A 5,074-nucleotide genomic window follows, 5' to 3' on the forward strand; every position below is an offset into this window, starting at 1 on the left:
TTTAACCTAGAGCTAATTTCTAAAGCCTTACATGTTACTTTGAAACAGGTCTGTGAATGGTCACAAAGAAAAACATGTCTTTTATTAGAAGGCTGAATTTTGGACACTATATTTTCAGCTGTTAGGAACTTTTTTTTGGGAGTGGGTGAAGGGCTGCTGTGGGTGAGAAATGAGGCATCCAGAAGGCAATCAGAAAAAAAATAGAAGATTTACAGCCAATGAACTAGTAGGACAGCAGTTATGCTAAAATACATTGATTTTAAGTGTTTATCATCAATTAAAAAAAAAAAAAAAAGAGAACACTTACTGAGTGCTACTTGCTTTTAAATGCTGAGAATTACCTTCTGTTTTTTACTTTCTGGCTAGCTTAAAAGAAATTCTGCATGTGCCTTCATAGTCTAATCTAAAATTACCAGTATTTCAAAAATTACCAGACCACAAAGACCCAGCCAAAACCTAGATACAGCAAAAAGAGAAAAAAATAAACACAAAACATTCTTATATTACTACTGTACAGTCACTGATGTCAACATGTTTTAAAATAACCTCTTTTGTTGCTTACAAATAGACTATTACTAGGAGCGCATACCACTATGTGCTTTGCTATATGGAGAGGGAAATATTCCCTAATTGGCCAATGATTCCACTTAAAGATGATCGTGGCCCTTATTCACCTGTGAGTGGATAATTCCCCGTAGCAGCAGCAGGCACCTTGGAGGACACTGGCTTTCAAAATATTCAGACAAGTGAACCCTTACCAAAGAAGCCAGGTGACTGACTGATGTTACACTTAGAGCAGCTTGTCAGCAGCTGCCGTCGCTCTCCCATCCTGCTCTACCAAGGGGCCCCAGCCTTCATCTGGAATTCTGGCAGAAGACTCAATTATTTAGCATCTCCTCATTTCACACCACCAGCCAGCTTCAGCTGACTGTAGCCCCTCTGTCAGTCAATGCTAGTCATAGCAGCGGCTTTTCGCCACTGGTTCAGTTGAAGCCAGCAATTATATTTCAGATAACGTTCCTGAGGAGCCATTACCAGGACTGAGGATTACTCACAAGCCTGGCCTAACGTCTAATGAGGCCCCAGAAGCCAGAAAATCTGACTGGCTCAGAAGATTGCTGATATCCAATTACCAATCTGTCTTCACCTCTCTGAACAGCAGCAAGAACTTCAGCAGATGGAGATGAACAATTCATCAATCAGAGAGTCAAGTTTGACAGGAACTAATGTCTTGGTAAATTGTACAGACCTTTCTTAAAAGGATCAATCCATTACACTCTTAAAATTTTTAATGAAGCAAAGGGTAGCTTACTTATTTATTTTTTCATAATTTCCTTTACTTACACCTCCGTAGGTCATTGTGCTAGCCCCCTTCATTATGCAGCTCATATTACTACTTACATATATGGTGAGGCTCATGTCTGAGATCAGGATATGACAACCAACCAACCTTTCTTGAAACCCCTATGGAAATCAAAGCAGCTTCCAGCAGCACAATCATTCTGGAATATCAGAAGACTTACGAACCACTCTTTCTCTGAAAAATGTGTTATGTTAAGCAACTTCCATAAGCCTTTTCATATTTAAAAGAAAAAATGTTAGTGTACAGATGTCTTATTGTTTAGCGAAACATAGCCAACACAGCAAGTGACTGGGTAGAATACTCATAGGTTGATGTTAGCTGAGAGTTAACTGTTGGTAAGCAATTGGTATGTTAACAGGAGATACCAAAACTGATAGCACTGTGATTACCACCAGTTAACCTGCACAGCATCAAAGCTGAGCGTGATATATTGCTTTTAGGTTGGCCCAACATACAGATACCAAATACAAGCTTTCACCTTAAAACCAGAGCAATCCCCTCTACCTAAATTCTTTAACAGAACCTGAAAAAAGGCTTATTAAAATTCTTCACCTATTTTCTTCAGCATTTAAATTGAGCCAAAAAGCCCATGATAATACTTCTAAAACTTGTGAAGGCAGTGGGATAGAACTAAGATATTCCCATGCCTGAACTCAGGTTTAACTACTTGAACTCAAATCACACATCTTCAAATCCCTAATGATCGAACTGATAGGTTCAATTATCTAAAATGCTGCACCCAATGAAACACAGCTTCCTGACATTTTCATGGTACTACATTCACATTAGGAGAAACCTGCTTCTGCAAGAAATATTGATACGCATGCAAGGAATGATTTGGAGTGCTGTGATGTGGAGCATCCTGTCTTCCATAACAAGTAGAGAATATTTTCCAGCACCATCTTTACTCAAAAGTCATTTTTTATGGTTTCAAAGGTATGGTTTAATCTTATCTCTGAAGTTAGTTAACAGGAGTATAAATTACATCACAGAACTTTCAATTAAAAAGAAATATGAGGGAGAGATGACTAGTAAGACACAGTTGGTAACACTGTAGTCTATCACTGCATTTCACATTTCTTCCAAAAATGCTCAAGAGCATTATTTTTCTTAATGTGCTGTAGGCTAAAAATGAACCCTCAAGGGTTCCTATTGCTCTTCTTGTTGCCAGAGCAACAAAGCAGTACTCACCTGAATTCTGCCCATGTACGTATCAATTTACAAGCTGGGATGAAGTTTGTGATACTAGCATATGTCGCTAACAGCATTTCTACTATAAGCAAGATTTTAGTGGCAAGAGATGCCATGAAAACTTACGAATATATTACTATTTCATTTGTGCTACGTGATTATTGCTCATATAATTCAAGTGTTTCTATTAAAATGTCTTGACCAATGACAAAGTAAAACGGTAAAACTGGAAGGCTTTTATATGAAATCTAGTGCACTAGAAAGACTTCATTAAGCAACTCAGAAGTAATCTCACTTATCATTAGAAAGCATAGTAGGAACCTATGTAGTAAATTCCTTCCCAAAACTCATTGTGGTAAGGAGACAGGAGGGGGTGGGGAGAGGGAAGCAGCTAAGAAATATTAAGAGCATACATGTGTTACTACTTTCTGAACTGAAAAAGGGCTCATTGTTTACCACCACATCAATCCAAACACTCAACACTGTATTTCTGCTTGAAACAGGTGACAGAAGTGTTACTGATAGTACTACACTGTAGAAGAAGGAATGCACCTTTGAAATTATTCGTTATGTGTCAAACCAAACCCAGGAGGACGATATGGAACCAAATCACAGAATTGGACACATCACTCTCTTTTAAGGGCAAAGTCTACTGGTAAAAAAAAAAAACCAAACAAAAAACCCCCCAAAAAACCTCAAGGGAACATGCACTAAAAATTCTAATTATGAGACATTGAGAGACATATGGAGAATAGAATAGGGAGAAAACACCCAAGCTCTACAGTTTCTTACATTCCTTGTAATTCATCATTTACCCCCCTTAAAAATTAAGAGACAGAGGAAGCAGGAAGCAAAGTCAAAATTTCCTGTGATTTCCAACTCCTAATTCCAAGAGAAATAATTTTCAGATGCTGGATCGCAACACCTATTATTTCACCCTATTCAGCCAAGCATTCTGAAAGTGCAAGAATTAAAAAGGAAAAACCGCAGGCACTTCCAGTTAGGAAGTGAAATACACAAAGTTAGTTTAAAAAAACCCCAGTGCTTTATGTTCATACACATTATGTGCACCTCTGTAAAAGCACCATTCCTGAAAAAAAGAAATCTTTGCTTATTCCATGCAGAGTCAGAGGCAGTGTGAATCAGAAAGCTATATGAAGGGATTATAGGCAGAAAATTTTCTAGGCAAGGGATTGGGAGATGCAGAGCTAAGCTTCCTTTTTTTTTTTTTCCTCCTTGTTTCCCACAGAGATATGCAAACTGCTCTGCTATTGAAATGCAAAGGAATTTTCTTTTCTATTTTTTAACCAGATAACTAACCATTATCACCACACGCCTCAACCTTGCATTGTTTGTCTTTCAAACCGACTATGCCAGTGTTACAGAAAGGTCCTGCAACGCTCACCGACTAGATACAAGAAAAAAACTGTCCTATCTGCAAAGAAAATACCATGTTCTGACCTCAGTGTTAAGATTTACGCTTGCACAAGGGAGGTCTGGCCAAATATATTCTTCCCTGCTCTCTCCCACTATTGTTTTCAGTCTTACCACGTTTGTTTTTGCCCAGTCAGTACACACACTTTTCATTTGATTGACACACCGGTGAAGCTAAACGAAACACCTCCAACTGCTGTTCAAGTTAGAAAAAAAGACAGCATTAAGACTTTCACTTCACAGTTTGTCCATGAAGAACTTCTGGGTTGCTGAGCTTAGCCAAAAAAAGAGGATTGTCTTTCTCATTTTCTTGTTTCTTTTTTTTTGTTACATGCTTGCTAGGAATACCAAAAGAGATGGGAGAACACTGACCTTAACTTTATCATCTGTCCATACATACGCACACCAGCCTTTCCTAAATATCACTCATCCTCAACTCAAAAAAAGCAAGAAACCCTACAAACCCCCACATTATGGGGAAAACTGAAAGGCTTCTTTTGTGCAAAGTGGAAAGTCATGAAGTATTAACTTCTATAAACTCCACTACTTTGAAGCCACGGAGTTGCATTTGATTGGAAGGAGCATTTTGTGCTTCAAGACCAGTTCTAAGCCACGCGCTTACCAGTGGTAGCATCCTTGTAAATTAAGAGAGGTAGTCTTGTTTTACGCTAAGGCTGAACAAGTTTGTTTCCCAGTTTTCACCTCCTCAAACTAATCTGTAATGACACTCAGGAAGGGCGACCCTCTCAAGAGGCAGCAGTGATCTTGAGGAAAAAAACCCACATGCCTTCTTGACCTCACTTGCTTTTCTCTGCTGCTTGTCTGACCTTTCTCCCTCCCCCGCACCATGAGCACGGTTTCAAAATGAATTGATGTAAACAGAAAGCAGTATTCATTTAATGCAATTAATAAGAAAGATGATGAAGTTTTTTTTTTTTTTCCTCTTTTTCTACAGTCAGGGCTCGATTAGTTAGAAAATACTGACAGATCCTTTTTTTGTGAAAGAGGGATGAACAATTTTGTTCAGACAGTGGAAGAACATCACAATGTGTTTCTCTTTTTTTTTTCTTTCTTTCTTTTTTTTTT

This window comes from Eurypyga helias, unplaced genomic scaffold (assembly GCF_000690775.1).
Source record: "Eurypyga helias isolate BGI_N326 unplaced genomic scaffold, ASM69077v1 scaffold29295, whole genome shotgun sequence".
Lineage (NCBI taxonomy): Eukaryota > Metazoa > Chordata > Aves > Eurypygiformes > Eurypygidae > Eurypyga > Eurypyga helias.